General features: G+C 50.2%; 1 protein-coding gene across 3 annotated transcripts in view; it reads left to right on the top strand.

The window, feature by feature from the left end:
- Positions 1-20,210, top strand: part of LOC126520918 (pleckstrin homology domain-containing family M member 2-like) — an 87,464-nt gene that overhangs the window by 32,789 nt on the left and 34,465 nt on the right. The window lies entirely within an intron of this gene.

Here is a 20,210-nt window from a genome sequence, read left to right as displayed (position 1 = left end):
TTGCATCTTGTATGCATCAAATATGTACTCTGGAGCACACTTATAGTGACCCAGTTATAACGAATGCTTGGTTATTGCGAATGAAGATAGCATAATGGTCTGAATTTTCATGCGGGCTATTGCAGCGCGTCTTACTTAAAGCGAACTTGTTGTGGCTCCAAGCTCCTTTAGAGCAAACGCGCTAATACGGCTGTGGAAACGATGAAGTGGCTTTGACAAAAGTTTGACAAAAGTGCCTTGCATCAAAAACTTCTTCCAAGCTGGGTTCCCGTGAACTATGCAGCATGGAAGCTCCGACAACGAGCCTGTGTATTATGGCAGTGCACAGTTCATGTGTACTGGAGCGCTGCTGACATTGCTTCGAATGGCTTCGTTGATGCGGATGACATAGCCGATGTCATGCACTTGTACACAGAGGTGTAGCTAGGTCATCTGGCACCCGGGGCTCATAGTTCTTCTGTCCCCCCCCCTCCCCTCCAGGTGCAGTCAGGAACGTGAAAATTTCGAAAATTTTCAAGGAGTGGGGGGGATGATGTTTCAGCACCAGCACAGCCTTGGATCACCTTGGATCCTTGCCCCCCCCCCCTCGCCCCCCCCCTTGCTTTCGTTCCTAGACATCGCTAATGTAGTTAGGTATACAGGCTGTTTTATTTTTTGCACCAAATAACATAGGGTGCTGCACTGATAACTTGTGATAAGCATGTTTACACATTTGCTGTCAGACTGTAATGCTTGGCAGCCAGTACAGACAAAGTTTTAATTAGCAATTTTAGAGGCAATATTGCATTTGCCAAATTGAAGCCTGACAGTCATATGTTGCCCAACAACAACTTCACAAAAATCGTTGCAGATGGTATGGCGTGCAGTATTTTGGCTGTCGCCAGCCCTGAACCCAAACAAAAATTAAATAGGATGTCAGCGACGCTGATCTTCCCACCCTATCAGAAAACGCCACCTGCGGGGGCGCCAATGCTATGGCAGTTACGAGTTCTCTTCCTTCTGATCCATAAAGCCTTTCTTTATTTGCTGCTATTGGCAAACATGATCATCCGAGCTGTGATACCACCACAAGTTTCAAAACAGAATAGAGCACGCTCCCCGTCGATTCCTGGCGTCACCGTGCAAAAAACGAGAAGGCCGCGATGAAGCTCATGCCAGTAAAAGCTTGTGCTACTGTTAGTCTGCACTCGCAATGGAGAGGGTAGTGATATCGATGTCACTGGTCCACTATTTCATATTTCTTTCGGTACTGCCATACTGGGCCGCCCGCACTGCCAAAGTCCAAAGTACTGCAGGCTCTAGCACCCAAGATGATTTTGTTTAGAGAAGTTTTTGTTGAGCTACCTAATAATATGACTTTCCTAATATATAATAATATATTCCCGAATTGCAATATTTTCTCTATAATTGCTAATTAAGCTGTTATTTAAGATATCCTTATTAATTATTTCATATTTTGCACGATACCGAGTTTCCAGTAGTGACAAACACATAACCTGATAGAATATCAGGAAATATACTCCCAAAATTCGCCTTTTTGTAAAATTTCGTGTAGCTGAAACAGGACACTGTATTTGCGACATGAAATCACGCAACAACAGGAGGAAGAGGAGGAGGAAAAAAAAAAAAAGGAAAGGTAGGAAGGTCAACCAGACGCATGTCCGGTGTGCTACCCTACACAGGGGAAGGGGTTTAAGGGAAGAAAAAAGAAGAGAGGGAGGGAGGAAGGTACTATCAGTGTGAAAATGTGCGGTTGTTCATAACTTCAGGCCTACAATCGGTTACTGAGGCCAGTCGATTTCATGAAACGTAGCAGTGCCCATGTCGCTTTGTAAGCCTGCAATGTGTGGGGCCATGGTCCGAGAATCTTAGTCTTTGAACATGGTCTGCTATCTAATTGGTTTACCACCCTCCGAAGAATGTCGAGTTTGATCTCATAGAGATTACAAAAACACAACACTTGCTCGATCGTCTCTTCACATTTGTACGAGTCACAAAATGATGCATCGGACATTCCAATAAGGAATGAGTAGGCTTTCGTAAAAGGCACTCCTAACCAGAGAAGGCACGGTAAAGTTGCATCATGGCGGGAGAAGTTCGATGGACTCTGCAGTTTCAATGTAGGATCCAGCCAGTGAAGATGGCAGTTGGAGAAAATTTGGGTGTTCCATAAAGTTTCAGTCTTGGTTTGAGCAAGTAAACGAAAAGCCCTCGCAGCGTCTGTCCTTGATAAGGGTATAGGAAGTGTCAGAGTTTCTTTATGGACTGACCGGGTGGCATCGTCAGCAAGGTCATTTCCAACGATGCCACAGTGCCCTGGAAGCCATTGGAAGATGATGTTATGTCCGTTTATGAGGGCTTGATGGAAAACCTCTCTGGTCTCAAACACCAGTTGACAAAGAAAGACGTACACTGACCAAGTAAAACTTACTTAAAAGACAAGACGTTTCGGCTTCCCTACGGAAGCCTTGTTCACAATGGGACGAAAAAGGTTGAAGGGCCTACTTAAATAGGTTTTAGCATGTGGCGCAAGCACCGTGCATAAGACGGGGCGAGGGTTTCTTTGTTTCGATTAAATGTGTGTTCTGTAGATTGTATCTTGAGAGACCCCAGGTACAGACATGACTTACACTTTTTTTCCTGGCCGATTAGACTAGATTTCATCCAGTTAATATTGCACGTAGTCGATGCTGCATGCTCTGCCAAAGCATTTGAAGCCACTCTTCTCTTTCCATATCGTTGTGATGTTGGCACAGCCGCTGTTTAATGTTGCCCGTCTCTCCTATGTAGACACAATTGCAATCCGCATAGGGGATCTTGTAAACAACGCTAGGAAAGGCTTCGTAGCTTGTTCTTCCCACTAATGAGTGCGTGCCTCAGTTTGCGCCACCTCAGCATCATATTTACACAGCACGCGTAATAAGGTCTCGCATATCCCGGGCACGTAAGGAATGGAAGTGCGTTTCTTCGGACGGGCGCTGCCAGTTTGGAAAGGGTTGAATAAATGGTGCTCCACAGCATTCATGAATTCAGGGGGATAACCCTTCGTCACAAGATCTTTATGCATTGTCTGCACGTTGGAATTTAAGTCTTCAGGTTTCATGCAAATGCGGCTCGCACGGCTCAACAGGGAGGCAACCTCTTGTGAGCGTCTGGGTGTACAGACAAGAAATTCAGGTTCTGGCCAGTGGGTGTACTCTTTATGAAAACGTTGAAAGAAAGTGCACTGTTGCTTCTTTTCACCAATACGTCCAAAAAAGGCAGTTTCTGGTCTGTCTCCATCTCAACCGTGAACTGAAAGGAATCTGCTTGATTGTTCAGATGCATGGTGAAAGCTTCCAAAGCACAGTGCTTGATTATGCAAAAACAATCGTCAACGTAGCATAGAAAAATCCTTGGTGATGGGCTAAAAGAAGCGAGCACGCGACTTCCCAGCCATTCCATTGTTGGGTTCGCAGCAGTCACTGAGACAGAGGCACCCATTGGTGTGCCATGGACTTGCTTATAGATGGCCTTATTGAAACAGAAGTAGGTGTTGCCCAGGCGAAACCTGAGGAGTCCCTTCAAGTCGGGGATATTAAACAGTGACCATTCTGGTAGAACTGGATCACTGTCAATAGCAGCACAACACGCTTCCACGGCTATGTTAGTGGGAATGGAAGTAAACAGAGACACAGCGTCAAATGAAACCATCGCCTCATCGTCGTCGAGGATGAGATCCGAAACTTTTTCAACGAAATTGGTAGAGTTGTGCAGATGTGTTATGCCTTTTCCGACGACAGGGCACAAAATTCTGTGTAGAAAGCCGGATAGCTTGCACAGGGGGGAACGGGTAAAGTCCACTATGAGTCGCAAAGGGACATCCGGTTTGTAAATATTCGGTGTGCCATAAAGCGCAGGGAGCGCACCATTATGGCAAAGAAGTGAGTAGTAGAGGGACTTGTGCTCGGGAGCAACAAAGTGGAACACCTCCGCTAGGAGTTTCTGTAGTTCTTTCTGTACCTTGTGGTCTTGGTCTATAGTGGTGCTCCGCCGGGAGTCACCTAGACCACCGTGCGGGTCCGAGGATCCGAGCCCCTCAGGGGGACGATCAGCTCAGCCGCGTGTGTAGCGTGTGCCCGAAGTGGACGCTCGTTCGGTCTCCTCTGGGAGCGAAACAGAGTGCCGCAAGGAGAAGGCCCAGAGTACAAGGAAGGCGTTTATTATACGACCACCTTGGCGTTCGGGATATCTGTTACACCCGTATCGGCGCGGGGCCCGTGAGCCGAAGCTCCCGCAAGTCAAGGGGGACACTCAGTATCTCAAAAACGCGGTAACACGCCGCTATACGGGAGGATGGCTCCCAACGACCGTGCTACCGGGGCAACATTCTTTCAGCTCGGAGTGGCCTCCGAGGGCGACTCGGCGCAGTACGACCGCGCACGTCAAATGAGCCGCATCTTTTTGGTGTAGCCTTCAGAACAGTAGCAGCGAATAGGTACGTAACCGCCTCGGGTCGAGGACCTTCGGCAAGACCGGCCAACCAAAGGGGTGACCGGGAGAATCACAAGTCAGTACGCACCGTTTCGCTGTCCAAGAGCTTCTCCCCGCGTTGCCGCTGCTCGGCCGGCTTGAACCGTCAGGAGAGAGGGAATGCGGGTTCCCACCCAAACAGACCAATTGGGTGAGCCCCTGGACCGTTTGGGGCGGACAGCAGCAAGTATTTTACGGTCCCGCTGCTGTTCGGCGCCCTCGGAGGAGCGAGAGAGAGGGAAAGCGGTGGACCGCGCGCGCGAAGTTCGAAAGCCACCTCGCCGCGCTGCGGCTCCTATGCCCAAAACGTGCTGCGCTATGCCGCTGCACGAAATGGACTACGCAGTCCCCACAACCTTCAAGGTAGGGTCCCGGGTGAGCCGGACGTAAGTGTCCTGGTCGTCAAGCAGATCCAGCATTTTTCTTTTGTGCATGGCCGAAATCCAGGAGAAGTGTGGCATTCCCTTTGTCAGCAGCCTTTTCAACCTTTTTCGCCCCATTGTGAACAAGGCTTCTGTATGGAAGCTGAAACATCTTGTCTTTTAAATAAGTTTTACTTGGTCGGTGTACGTCCTTATTTGTCATGTTTCATTCCAACCAGATGGGCTTCCGTTGAGCTCTCGATTACATCAAACACCAGTTGTTCATGGGTCTTGCGTCGTAAGGCTGACTGCGAACTTTGAAGGGCTGCCTTGGAGTCGCAAAAGAACGACCCACTTTCGGGGTTTGACTTGTGCGATGCAATTAACAGCGGCATGTAGAGCGGCAAGTTCTGTTGCCGTAGAGTTCATTATATGGGACACTTTGAACGTAATTGTGGCTTGGAAGGCCAGGACGATAACATCGCCTGTGGAGCTGGTGGCTGAGACAGATCCATCGAGGTAAATGTGCATTCTTTGCTCATATGCCTCGTTCAGTAATGACAATGTGAATTGATGTAGAGCCACTGTTGAATGACGAGTCTTCTTCGTAAATCCTGGAATTGTGAGGCGTACTTGTGGCTGTTGCAGGCACCATAGGGGTAACAGTGGTCTTGCTGCTCGTTTAAAGCCTGAAGGAAGGTAGCCTTGATGTGTTGCAACAAGTTTGGAAAATGTGGCTTGAGGTCTTTGTGCTGGCAAAGCAGCTATATAGGGACTAGGTATGCTACACAGATGTCGAAGATGTGCCCTAAGGTTCTCAATCATTATATGTGTTGGAACCAAGTCGAGGCACATTGTGGTAGTCCAAGACATGACCGTAGAGCCTGGCCTTGCTAACTTTCGAGGGTATGAACGTTTGTTTTACATGTGTTCACCAAAACCGGCAAACTGTACCATAAAAAGCCCAGAAACAGTGCTCTGTACAGCTGCAGCGTGGACCGTACCGACGTGCCTCAGGTTTTTCCGCACAGGAACCTCATTATATCTACAATCGAGATTAGTCTCCGCTTCAAGTAGATGCAGTGAGGGTTCCATGAAAGGTCCCTGTCAGTAATCACACCTAAGGAGCGCTGAGACTTCTGGTATTTGATAGCCTGGCCATTGAGAGAAACAGGGTACAGTGCCATGGGCGTACGCATAAGCCCAATTAGGGCGAATTTTTCTATGGATACACTAAGGCCTTGTTTGCGGAGATACGAACATGTTCGGGTGGCTGCCCACTGAATTCTTGCGCTCACTTGAAGACAAGTCACCGCAGAAGACCAAAGACAAATATCATCAGCGTACATTGATAGGGGAGTTGGTTTGGCTAATATTTCAGCAAGGCCAACCATAGTTAGGTTAAAGAGAATAGGGCTCAATACCCTGCCCTGTGGGACACCACCGTGACAACAACAACAAAATGACAAAGAGACCGTTAGCTGTGACTAGGAGACAGTGTTTTTATTCAACACAGGAAACCAATCTAAAAGTAATAAAAACGATGCAAAACTGATAAATGGAACACTATATACATACGACACGCGAACCATGGTGGCACATGAGTGCATCGAACGAGAGCACCGCACATGAAATATTTCACTAAGGCAAGTAGTTCAGCGACCACATAGCGAATTAAATTTTTTAGCCCGCACATTCGTGCAGTTATTATGTAGGATGTTGCTAAAGCTGCAGCCGACAATTCTGCGGCATTAAACATCTGGTACATCGGGTGCATGAGCTCGGGCTGCTGGCCACCGGAGCATTCTTCACCATTTACGCCCAATCAAGCCGGTGGAAAGAGGGGGGTCTTCAGACAAATACGGCAATGTACATGCTGTGTGGCAATTTTTTTGGTGGTTAAAGAAAACTCGCGAAATATTCTTACGGTGCATTTGGACAGGCCCATATGCGCTAGAGGGAGACGAAGAGGAAGTGGTAGACTGTCTACTGGAGCTGTGGCCTTTGTACGAGCCTGCGCGTTTACCACAAACTTTTTCTGATGTAAATAGTTGTATATACGTTTGTATGTCAGGCTTTCTCTTAGTAACATTTGGTGGAGGTTCAGGGTAACGACTTGGAATGGAGCTTCGCAGTAGCTGCGACTTTGGTTCTTCACCGATGTCGCAGGAGACGGTGCCTGGTTTGGCAACGCCTGCGTCGACTGTGTCGACTCTCGTCCTCATGCATCCGTGTGATCCGGGAACCTTCTGTGGCACCGATGGTGCCGACATCGACGACTGGCTGGAGATGTATGAGTGGGTGAGCAGCCACAACAAATGGGATCCCACAGTGACGCTGGTGAACATAATTTTTTACTTGGTGGGAACAGCGTAAGTGTGGTTTCAAAACCACAAAGCAGAACTTCATGACTGAGAGACCTGCAAGAAGGAGCTGCGAGATCTCTTTGGAAAACTTTTGGGTCGGAAGGTCATTGGCAAGAAAGAGTTGGTGCCACGAGTTCAAATGTCCAGCAAGGGTTATGCTGCCCATATACAAGACATGCTGGCACTTTGCCGCAAGGGCGATGCTGAAATGTCCGAATCTGACAAGGTTGGGCATGTCTTAAAAGGTATCGCCGATGACGCCTTCAATCTACTGATTTGTAAGAACTGTACTTCAGTTAATGACGTTATCACGGAGTGCAAGCGTTTCAAGCCGGTGAAAAGCCGTCGTATCTACCAGTCATTTGCACGGGTTCCCAATACGGCTGCAACATCGTCTAGTGAAGAACGACAGGACTCACCTGCCCGGTAGCAGCAGCTAACGAAGATTGTGCGCCATGAGCTGGAAGCCATGTATCCCACTGCTCTGTGCCCACCTGTCAACGATACATGTGCTCCTATGGTTTCCCTTCTTCAGGCTACTGTGCTTCAAGAACTCGCCAATGTTGGCTTTCAATCAGTTTGCGCCATGGCCAGTTCCCGGCCAACCGAATGCTGTTTGCTCGTGCATACCCAAAATCAATGGGTCCCTCAAGGTTCTCGCAACATGGCAGAGTGGCAAACCCCGGTTCACCGGCCTATTTGCTTCTTTTGTCACCACGTTGGTCATGTCACCTGATACTGTTGCCACAGCTGATCCTTGATGCCGTTCTCGAACAACCCTCGTCCAGACGGCAGTTTTCGCCATTTCCAGCCACAAGCTGAGCCGAACCTGCATGCCAAGGACTGTACAACCACATGGCACCATCGTTCACAATCGCCAAGCAGTCACCAGTCCCATTCGCCGCAAAGTTGTCGCCCATCGTCCAGGTCACCCCAGTCCTGGCGCCCATCGCCGTCTTTCCGACCTGGGTGCATACCTCCGGAAAAATGAAGGATACAGCTTCTGGAGGTGGTGCTGCATTGTCGACATTTCCGCCAAAGCCTCTCACTCTGCCGACTAGACGCCATATAGTCAACGTAGAAGTTGACGGTGTATTTGTCCCAGCGCTAGTTGATACTGGAGCCCATATCTCGGTGATGAGCAACCGTCTTCGTTACTGCCTGAAGAAAGTCCTTACACCTGCCACATCTCAGGCTATCCGGGTCGCTGATGACGCAATGCCCATTATCCTAGGCATGTGCACTGCCCAACTAATTGTTGCTGGTTTCAGCACTTCCGTTTTATTTTCTGTTCTGGAACAGTGTTCCCATGACTTTATCTTCGGCTTCGACTTTTTATCGGACCATTCAGCACTGATTGACTGCGCTGCTGGCCTCCTCCAACTCGAGCTGTCTATTCACTGCTGTCCTCCAAAATCAGCTGAGCCTTGTTTATGTTCTGTAGACTTCGTACGATTGCTGCCTCGAACCGCCATGTATATGCCTTTGATGTGCTTCCCATGTGTTCATGACGATGACTACGTGCTGACTCCTAATGTCAATGTTCTCCTGCTATGCACAGTTGCCGTTTCTCATACCATTGTGACTATCGCCAATAAAGCATATAAAGCCAATAAAGTTTTAGCACTGTTAACGATATGACATGTACTACACTTTTCCATAATTGTCCCTCGGTAAGACAGCCTTTCTCGCTTCATGTGAGGGAGCTTAGTCATGAAATGCATGTTCCACTCCTTGGGCTTTGCCTAATGCATCCAACCAAGTTGTTACCACCTTGGGAGTGGCAGGTCGTAGAATGTGACATATCCTTTTTAGAAGTAACAAAACATGGACCAGAGATTGAAATCCGAACGCATTTCCTAGAACTCCAGCACAAGCACTCCTGCGCAGAGTTCTACACAGACGCTTCAAATTCAAATGCCGGGGTGTCCTATGCTGCCGTCGGCCCATCCTTCTCAGAATCCGATGTACTGCATCCGGAAACAAGTATCTTTACGGCCGAGGCCTACGCATTACTATCTGCTGTGAAGCATATAAGAAAATCAAAACTTGAAAAATCAGCGATATATACAGACTCCCTAAGCATCGCGAAAGCCTTGATGTCACTCTATACACAAAAATCCAGTACTTAATGAACTCTATTCCATCTTGTGTAAAGCGTACATATCTAACCAGTATATCATTATATGCTGGGTGCCTTGGGCATAGGAGCATTGAGGGTAACGTTCTGGCGGACGAGATGACCACGTCAATCGCATCGCAACCTGTTAACCCTACCGCTGAGGCGCCTGTCACAGATCTGAGGCCTTTCTTACGAAGGAGGCTGCGAGACCACTGGCAACGCATGTGGGACGTGGAAACTGATAATAAGCTCCACCTGATAAAGCCACAATTAGGATTCTTGCCCTCTACTACAAAATCGCGCTGAACAGATGTCCTATTCTGTCGTCTCGGAATAGGACACACATTTGGCACCCATAATTTTCTACTTGCCGGAAGTGAGCCTCCAACCTGTGGTAGATGCGGGGAGAGGCTAACCGTACTCCACGTCCTCCAGGAGTGTCGGGAAGCCGAATCTGAGAGAGAGAGACATTTTTCCTTAGCATACCGGCAGCACATTCCTCTTCATTGTGCAATGTTTCTCGGTCCAGAACCGCTTTTTAATACAGACACAGTCCTAGGTTTCCTCAGAGATGTGGTCTTACATGTTATTAGTCCCGTACATTCGTAGCGCTTCCTCTCTTTAGAGGATGCCGCTGGGATAGTTGTACTGTATAGCACATGCCTCAAGGCCCTTGTGTTTCAAGGGCTCTGGTGAGACAGTTGTGCTGTAGCTAATTTTTGCATCTTACATGTTCTGCATATCATATCATTCTTCCGCAATGCAGTGTAAGGCTCTGTGACGACCCACTTATGGGGGCAAAGGTTCGTGTACTCAATGTTTTAACGGTTCTCTTAGGCGGAGCCTCCGAGAACCCAATTGAGGACAAAGCCGTTGGTTTGAACACACACACACAAATACTTTTAATCAAACTAAAAAAGGCTTAAGATAAACAGAAGAAAATAGAAAGCATGCCTAAACTAAACACTCAAACAGACATTGCGGCAAGGAACACACATAGAGCTTGCATGAGGTTAACGGGTGCGCGAGTCCGGGCTTGCCACGAGGGCGGGGGCGCGTCACAGTCTCGAAGTGGCGACAAGCTGGCGAAAGGAGTGCTGCCGGTCTCACCATAGGTCGCGGTGTAAGCTGACCGACCGGGCGACCGGAGTGCGCCCGCTCTGGCTAGGCGAGGAAAAGTGGGCGGCTTGGTGGCAGGAGTGGACGGCGGCGGCGTTCTGGCCGGGCAGCTGGATGTAGAGCTCGGGCCCGTAGCCCGACTGCTCCTCTCTCGCCCACGGCGCGGAAGCTCCAACGCCGGCCTCGGGCAGCAGGCGGCACGGCAGACGGGGTGGCGTTCTGGCCGGGCAGCTGGCGTAGAACTCGGGCTCGAAGCCCGACTGTTCTCGTCCTGCCCACTGGCGCAAAAGCTCACCGGCCTTGAGGAGCTGACGGCACGCTCAGGTAGACGGGCAATGCACAGGAACAGGTTGGCAGGAGGCTCCGATCGGGTGAAGTCCTGGTGGGCTCGGGTCCGGAACCCGACGGCCCGTCTTCAACGCCCGCTCCGGTGGTTGACCTCCTCCTGCCGTCGCTTCCTGGGACTCTCCTGACGTCTCCCCGGCGTCTCCCTGCGTGTCCTCTTGCGTGTCCTCCCCGTTCTGCCAGCGCACCATGCTTTTTCTTGTGGTCTGGCCGATTTGGCATTCTCGGATTGGCTGCCCGATGCCCCGTGGTCTTTTCTAATTGGTTGCTTTTTTTTTTTGTTGTCTTTCCTGCGCTGCGCGTTCTCGTGCCGGACGCTCTTCGTCGTCGTTGTTTTCCTTCTTCCACCTCGGCGCGCGTGCATTCAGCGTCGTCTGCTCTCGACCGTCCCGATCACCGCACCACATCGCGCACCACACATCACATAAGCCCCTTTTTTAACAAGTTTTTCTGAGGAAAAACTGCCGCTCAGTGCGCGACCTAGTTCACGCATATTCGGAACACTACAGTCATGGTCCGTTCACAAGAACGCACTGTATGGTTCCAATGCACAGTTCACAGAGTGGCACAGTTCACTGAGCAAACAGATCGAAGACATTAACAATTCAAAAACACCACAGCAACTCAATAATAAAAACTGTAGCACCAAAGGCTATCGCAACACACTCTATAAACAATCAAGTTGAAGTCACCAAGTCCGAGGTCAAAAGTCCGTGAAGAGCCATAAGCAAAACATCGGCTCCTTCAGGTGACCCTCTCCCACATTAAGCGGACTAGACATCTGTCTTCTCGTTTAGAGTACGCTGGCCCGTCTGTGGCCATAACGCTCCAGGCATTGATGTCTCTGCTTGGTGTCGACCAAGTCACTGCCTGCGTTCTAAGGTAGTCAACGGTGTTGTGAGTGGTTGCAGCATCAGTGTCAATGGTCGAACCACACACGAGTGCATGAGAACACGTAGGATGTTCTGGTTCCTTAAAGCCATAAGTTGATTTGGTACGGAGGCCCGAGCCCTCCCAAGTGCGCATAAAGTCGCAAGCGGTTGCCTTCGCCTGATTTGAGGAACGCAGCGAAGACACCCCAATACCCTTTGTGGAAACCGAACACGGTTCCACAGGAGCCCTGATAGCTTCAGGTTCATCTTGAAAATGGTGGGAACCCTCCAACATGCTATCTTTAGCCTGTAGGAGGTGCTCTGCTCTACCTTTCTCAACCAGGCCCATGCACGACGATTCGGAACCATGTACGAGCCAGTCATCGCCTGCGCTGGGCTCGCGCAGCACCGGTTGAGATACGGAAGCGATTTGCTCCCTGCTTCGTGAGCAAACATCAATATCTATGCACACAATGGCATCATTACAAGGTGTCTCTCCTTGAGACACTTTTCTCTCGCCAAGGCCTGAGGCCATGTCGGAGGGAACCCTAGGGTCGCCGCTGCACTGCTGTGCTGCATCCTCAACCGCGGATCTTGTCCCCTCGGAGCAAGCATCCGCGAGTGCCTTGATGCGAACGCGCACCCTGCGAAGGTCTTCCTCCAGGTGTTCCCCCTCAGCTGCCTGTTCTGCCACTCGCCTGTTGCACTCCCTCTGAGCTTTCTCGCATATTAACAGCCATCTCTCTTGCACCCACCTGTGCAAGTCTGCCCCATGCAAACCCAATCGCTGGGCCACGGAGGCTAAGTCAAACAGACTAATTTCTGGCTGTTTCTTGCCCACATATGTGCCTTCCGCCTCTGCGACTTTTAGCCGCAGTCGTAAATTTTTCTCCTCAAGCGCAAGCTCCTCCCTCTTGGCATCGCGCTCCGCTGCCCGCTCTTCTCGCGCCCGCGCTTCCTGCTCGTTTAACCATGCCCTCAACTCCGCACCTTCCAGCCCCATGCGTTCGGCTAAGGCTAACAGATCTCGTGTGCTAGCAGCCATAGTTCCTAGCCTTTAGAAAAAAATCCAAACGAACGGCTTTGTCCTGTCGCGGACGCCAATTTGTGACGAACCACTTATGGGGGCAAAGGTTCGTGTACTCAATGTTTTAACGGTTCTCTTAGGCGGAGCCTCCGAGAACCCAATTGAGGACAAAGCCGTTGGTTTGAACACACACACACAAATACTTTTAATCAAACTAAAAAAGGCTTAAGGTAAACAGAAGAAAATAGAAAGCATGCCTAAACTAAACACTCAAACAGACATTGCGGCAAGGAACACACATAGAGCTTGCATGAGGTTAACGGGTGCGCGAGTCCGGGCTTGCCACGAGGGCGGGGGCGCGTCACAGTCTCGAAGTGGCGACAAGCTGGCGAAAGGAGTGCTGCCGGTCTCACCATAGGTCGCGGTGTAAGCTGACCGACTGGGCGACCGGAGTGCGCCAGCTCTGGCTAGGCGAGGAAAAGTGGGCGGCTTGGTGGCAGGAGTGGACGGCGGCGGCGTTCTGGCCGGGCAGCTGGATGTAGAGCTCGGGCCTGTAGCCCGACTGCTCCTCTCTCGCCCACGGCGCAGAAGCTCCAACGCCGGCCTCGGGCAGCAGGCGGCACGGCAGACGGGGGTGGCGTTCTGGCCGGGCAGCTGGCGTAGAGCTCGGGCTCGAAGCCCGACTGTTCTCGTCCTGCCCACTGGCGCAAAAGCTCACCGGCCTTGAGGAGCTGACGGCACGCTCAGGTAGACGGGCGACGCACAGGAACAGGTTGGCAGGAGGCCCCGGTCGGGTGAAGTCCTGGTGGGCTCGGGTCCGGAACCCGACGGCCCGTCTTCAACGCCCGCTCCGGTGGTTGACCTCCTCCTGCCGTCGCTTCCTGGGACTCTCCTGGCGTCTCCCCGGCGTCTCCCTGCGTGTCCTCTTGCGTGTCCTCCCCGTTCTGCCAGCGCACCACGCTTTTTCTTGTGGTCTGGCCGATTTGGCATTCTCGGATTGGCTGCCCGATGCCCCGTGGTCTTTTCTAATTGGTTGCGTTTTTTTTTTGTTGTCTTTCCTGCGCCGTGCGTTCTTGTGCCGGACGCTCTTCGTCGTCGTTGTTTTCCTTCTTCCACCTCGGCGCGCGTGCACTCAGCGTCGTCTGCTCTCGACCGTCCCGATCACCGCACCACGTCGCGCACCACACATCACAGGCTCATAGTACTAATCATTAGTCATCGCCATAATCTTATTGCACGTAGATTTTACGCACTTTACAGCGACTATTTTTAGGCCTCTCTACAGCCACGTCGTATCAACTTCACAGAACTCGTCATTCCACCGCGAAATCAATAGCACTGTCTTGGTGCTCTTTGGCCATACCTGGCTCTTGCGCCACTAAACAACACACATTCATTCATTCAATAAAGCATATTTCTACCTGTTTTGAATTTTGATTTAAGTATGCAAGTTATCCCGAAAGGCATGTCGCTCGGCAATGCTTCCCCTATTGACAATACCGCGATCTCTGTATTCAATGTTTCGTGCTCGTCTGCAGCCGCCTGCTGTCTGATCAGCTCCACAATGTCCCATCCCGGCACATTTTCGAAGATGATCGCTCATGACCTGCTTATCGAACAGGCTACGGATCTTTGTTGCGTCCTGTTGTCTTATTGCGACGTCTTTGACTTTGAGGATCGCCCACTGGGACAGACTTTCGTTGTGACCCATAAGATTGACACTGGTGATGCTAGTCCTATCCGCAGATGACCTTATCGCGTATCTCACGCAGAACATCACATTATCCAACCTGAAGTAGACAAGATGCTAACCAAAACTGTAATTGAGCCCTCTTCGAGTCCTTGGGCATTGCCGGTTGTCTTGGTCAAAAGGAAGGATGGCAGCTGCTGATTTTGTGTCGATTACCGTCCACTAAACCAGATCACAAAAAAGGATGTGGACCCTTTCCCGCAGATTGATGATGCTCTTGATTGCCTTCATGAATTGAAATACTTCTGTTCAATTCACCTCTGATCCGGTTACTGGCAGATTTCAATGGATGAACTCTACCGTGAGAAGACCGCTTTCGTTGCACTGGACGGCCTTTACCATTTTAAGGTTATGCCTTTCGGACTTCGTAATGCCCCAGCAACTTTCAAAAGAATGATGGACTCTCTCCTTCGGGGCTATAAGTGGTCCACTTGCTTGATTTATCTGGACGATGTCATCATATTTTCCCGTACATTTGACAGCCACCTCAGTCGCTTGGCTGGTATTCTTGGTCTTTAGGGAGGCTGGCCTTCAACTTAACTCTTCTAAGTGCCATTTTGGACACCATGAAGTCAAAAGTTTTTGGCCGCCTTGTTAGTGCTGCCGGTATACAACCTGATCCTGATAAGATTCATGCAGTCAAGAACTTTCCTGTACCTTGCTCAAAAAAAGATGTGCGCAGCTTCATGGGCTTATGCTCCTATTTTTGTCGGTTTGTTAAAAATTTTGCGGATTTTGCCCAGCCACTGACTGATCTTCTCAAAAAGGACACATAGTTTTTTGGGGCCGTGAGCAAGCTGACGCCTTCTACACCCTTATCCGCTTGTTGACAACGCCTCCGATATTAGGCCACTTTGATCCATCTGCACCAACTCAAGTTCGCACAGACGCCAGTGGCCATGGCATAGGTTCTGTCTTTGCCCAACAGCAAAATGGAGTCGAGCGTGTCATTGCCTACACCAGTCACCTCTTGTCCCCTTCAGAGTGAAATTTGTCTATCACTGAGCGCGTGTGCCTCGCTCTGGTGTGAGCAATGGCTAAATTTCACCCTTTCTTGTTTGGCTGCCCATTTTCTGTCATCACGGACCACCATGCCCTGTGCTGGCTATCGTCACTGAAAGACCCGACTGGCTGCCTTGGTCTCTGGGCACTCAGACTTCAGGAGTATTCTTTCATCGTGATGTACAAGTCCGGCCGCTTACATCTGGACGCTGACTGCTTGTCTCGTCATCCTGTCGATCCTCCTGACAACGACAAACAGGATGCCGACACTTCCCTTTTGACCATTTCTGACTTTCGTGAAAGGACGACTCTATACGGTCGATAATTGAGCACTTGAATTCTAGCCAATCAGATCGCTCAATCAGAATGTTTGTGCTCCATGGCGACATTCTTTATTGATGCAACATCGGATCTGATGGACCAGATTTACTGCTAGTTGTCCCTCGTCACCTCCGTTCTACTGTTATTGCTGAGCTCCACGACACACTTACTGCTGGACACCTTGGAACCTCCCGCACTTATGACAGAATGCGACGTCGCTTTTTCTGGCCAGGCCTGTACCGCTCTGTACGATGTTACATTGTGATTTGTGACGTCCGCCAGCAGCAAAAGAGGCCATGTATACAACCTGCTGGCCACCTTCATCTAATCGATGTTCCCAAGGAGCCTTTCTTTCGTGTTGGCATGGACCTTCTTGACCCCTTCCCCACATTGATAAAAGGGAACAGATAGATAGCCATTGCAACAGACTAAGCGGCTCGCTATGCTATTACACGTGCCCTGTCCGCCACCTGTGCTACAGGTATAGCAGACTTTTTACTTCAGGACGTGATTCTTCACCATGGCGGGCCAAGGCAGCTGCTGACAGATCGTGGCCACTACTTCCTGTCCCAAGTTGTGGAAGACAATTCGTTCCTGCTCCACCGAACACAAGCTCGCAACCTCATATCACCTACAAGTGAACGGACTGACTGAACGACTAAATCACATCATTACAGAGATGTTGTCTATGTACGTTTCAGCAGACCATCGTGATTGGGACAGCACTTTGCCCTATGTGACACTTGCATACAATTTGTCACGTCGGAATACTACCAGTTTCTTGCCTTTCTACCTCTTGTTTGGTCACCATCCCACTCTGCCTTTTGACACCCTGCTACCTTCAGTGTCTTGACACACCACGGAATATGCTCATGACGCCGTTGGTCGGGCTTGTATGGCTCGCCACATTGCCTATGAGCAACTTACACTGACTCAGGCGTCACAAAAGACTCGCTACGACAGTCGCCACTGGAACTTTGACTTCTCTCCCAGAAATCTCGTTCTGTGGACTCCCATTCGCCATGTCGGCCTGTCCGAAAAACTGCTGTCATGCTATACTGGGCCTTACTGGGTATTACGACGAATAAGTGACATAAACTATGAAATTGCCCCTGTTGAAGACATGCCATCGTCATCCCACCTGCGAACTGCTGTCGTCCATGTGCCCCACTTAAAGCCATACTATTCGTCTAGTTCGCTATCATTCTAACGAGTACCGGGACGGCACTCCATCCCGTAGAGGTTACGTTACAGTACATTTGGACCGTGCGCACAAGAGGGAGATGAAGAGGAAGTTTTAGACTGTCTACTGGGGCTGTGACCTTTGTACCAGCCTGTGCATTTACCACTAACTTCATCCTATGTAAATAGTTGTATATACGCTTGTACATCGGGCTTCCTCTTCGTAACAATGTGAAATACAGTTGAACCCACTTACAACAATATTCAAGTGCCACAAAATTTCCATTGTTATAACCGGGTTGCATGCAAAAAATCAAGAGGGGGATGGCAGAGCTGTTGTGAGTGAGTGAGTGAGACAAGTTTATTTGGTCCACAATAGGTGCGAACAAACTCAACGTCACCTGGCTAGGCCCACTTGGGGACCATCAGGTGAAACCTGACGGCCCTCTCGCGAGCCATCTGGACTACCAGGGTTTGAGAGGTCTGGTCCTGGGCCCTAATGAGCTTCATAATTTCCTCTTGGGTGAAAGGGGAACCAGCAGAGGCGCAGCCCCACAGGACATGCTCGAAGTCCGCATAGTCACCACACACCACACACAGAGCTGTTGTGAGAAAACTATAATGGCGGGGAGGCCAGTGTCCCTCCCCACCACATTCCTCCATCCGGCTGCTGATTGTGTTCACTCATGTAACTGCTTCCTGGACGCTTCGATCGCCTGTAACATGCCTCGGTTGTTGGCATTAAAGAATAGCACTGATAAAACAACTGCAAAGAGGGGTCACGGGTGACAAGCGGTATGTGAGCTCCACTGAGGCATCGCTTTGGTGGCCCCAAAAAGGGCCTTTTAAAAATGTAAGAAGGTTGCCGTGGCAGCCTGTCAGCTTGAGAAATCCAGAAGCAATGCTGAGGCGAAATCACCACAAGCATCTCGCCATGTACTCCTTACTGGTTTGCACGAGAAAACCATATGTCTGTCAGCTTTGCATGCTTTACGCGAAGCTTGCTGACCTCATTCTCCAAGGTGCTCCACATAGTGCAGCGGAAGCTTCCTCATGAAAATGAAACACCGGAGGGACTGAGTCATCTTCTGGGCCTCCTGTGAGGACAATGTTGAGGCAGCTTGCCCTACCACGTCATCGCTGCTGTCGTCGCCATCACTATCCGATGCAAGCACGTTTGCGACAATCACCTCATCGGTTAGAAGCACTTAGTTTCCAAATCTATAGCCATGGGCTTTCTTTTCACCGGCAACGTCGTGCTTTGCCAATGATCAATGGGTGGATCAGCCATCTTCCGATTCGGCAGCGAGTCAAACGTGGCTGAGAAACCATGTGGCCAGGAACAATATTGACGCAACCTACAATGACGAACATGAATGATTAAGCGGTTTGCAGAACTGCGCTGAATGAGGAGCCAGCGAGCACTCTGGGAGTAGCGCAGTTGGCGCAGTCCATTGGTGCTTCAGAGGGTGACGCAGCGTAGAGCTATGGGCACAGCCCATTCGTGTTTGGAGGGGTGGAAGGACGACAGGAGAGAGGCATGTGGAGAAGGCTGGAGAATGAGTGCATGGCTGATGTCAGGGCCATCATTCAGCGGCTCTAATTCTCTTTTTTTTAATTTTCTTTCCAAGGATTCTGCATTTCACTACCTTTCGGCACAGATACCCAGCAGCCAGACTTCATCGTTATAACTGATAATGCGGCATTGGGACACTGTATTATGCAAGTTATTTCATTATGGAAAACATACAAAAGTTGACGGTTCAGCAGCTTCTCATTATTATAACTGATATAGTGTTAAAACCGGTATCGTTATAAGTGGGTTTGACTGTAAAACCACGTGACTGCGCTCATGCGCTATCATATTGCAGTGCGCTCAACCGTGCTTTGAGTGAAAAAGCCATGTGTGTGGACTGTGGCAAAGTGAGCGGCCGCGGCTTTAGGCATTGGCTTCACAGTGTGTCAGCATATTTAATGGTGGCACCCGGAAAGGAACTGTCGTCGTCCCTGATATGCGATAGGCTCGAAGCATGGTCTCAGGTAATTGCAAGGAGCCGCATGTTCTGAATAAGGATAATTGGCATGAAATAGCCGCGCAACAGCCACAAATGGAAGACAAGAAAGAAAAGGTGATCTCATCTTCCTTCCATGGTTGTTGCGCATATATTTCACACTAGTTCTCATGTACCAACAAGCCCAGCAGCAGGTTTTTCTGTATCATGTGTCACTTTCAGCGAGTGGTAACGGCAGTGTTTCCTTCAGTTTTGTTGTCGGAAACGTTGTCAAGTACATTCTTTATTTTGGGAAATCCTCGGTGCACGCACACACACACAGTCTGCATTTCGTCCTGCCATACCACACGCGGCTTGCTCCGCCACTTACTTCACTGACTCGGTTCGTTGTTGCGCGCTCCCCGCATGCCGGCTGCGCACACACGCCTTCCATGTTCTCCCTTCCCACCACACACCATTGCCTACCGCCCCGTGCCTGCTACTCTACACAGTTGCCTACCGTCTTGTGCCTGCGACTCTACGCCACATGGCGTCGGCCCGGTACCCTCACAGAGCCCCCCCCCCCCCCCTTATCCTGTGAAGAGGGCTTCCAAAGCACATGATAAGGGCTCAGCGGTTCTGCATTAGCAAGGCCTTTCTGTTTCCCTGTAGCCGGGTCTCCGAGTCTGTAGGTATTGTGTCCATTTAACGTGCGCAGCCAGTCTAAGTGGCCCTGTGCGTCGAGGGGCAAACTTGGTTGTGAATCCAATGGCTGCCTTACTTAGCGGGTGCGTGTCTCGGAGAACTAAGTCTCCAAGCTCGAAGGTAGCTTGAGTGCGCTTTTTGTTGTAATACTTTGCCTGGCTGGCTTTTGCCAAAGTTTGGTGTTTCTGTGCAAAGGCCCAGGCATCTCGAAGGTACAAATCCAGTTCAGCAGCTAGGGCATGAGGCACAGAAGGGGCCATCTCAGGTGGCACCTCGGTGCCAGCTGTCTGATTGTGATGGCTCCATGGGTTCTGTAGTTCCCGACCACATCACAAGAAGGCAGGTGTAAAGCCAGTAACTACACTTTCAGACGTGCGCATTGCAAACGCCACTTTGGGCAGCCTTTTGTCCCAGTCCCTGTGGGAAGTGCAGTAGCCCGCCAGGCATTGTTTAACCGTTGCTTTATGGCGTTCCACAGTCTGTCCTGCTGGTCTGTATGTGACTGTGTGGCTCTCCTTGATTCCCCAGTGCTGG

The sequence above is a fragment of the Dermacentor andersoni genome, chromosome 3, assembly GCF_023375885.2.
Source record: "Dermacentor andersoni chromosome 3, qqDerAnde1_hic_scaffold, whole genome shotgun sequence".
Lineage (NCBI taxonomy): Eukaryota > Metazoa > Arthropoda > Arachnida > Ixodida > Ixodidae > Dermacentor > Dermacentor andersoni.
This window is presented reverse-complemented; position numbering and strand designations above follow the sequence as displayed.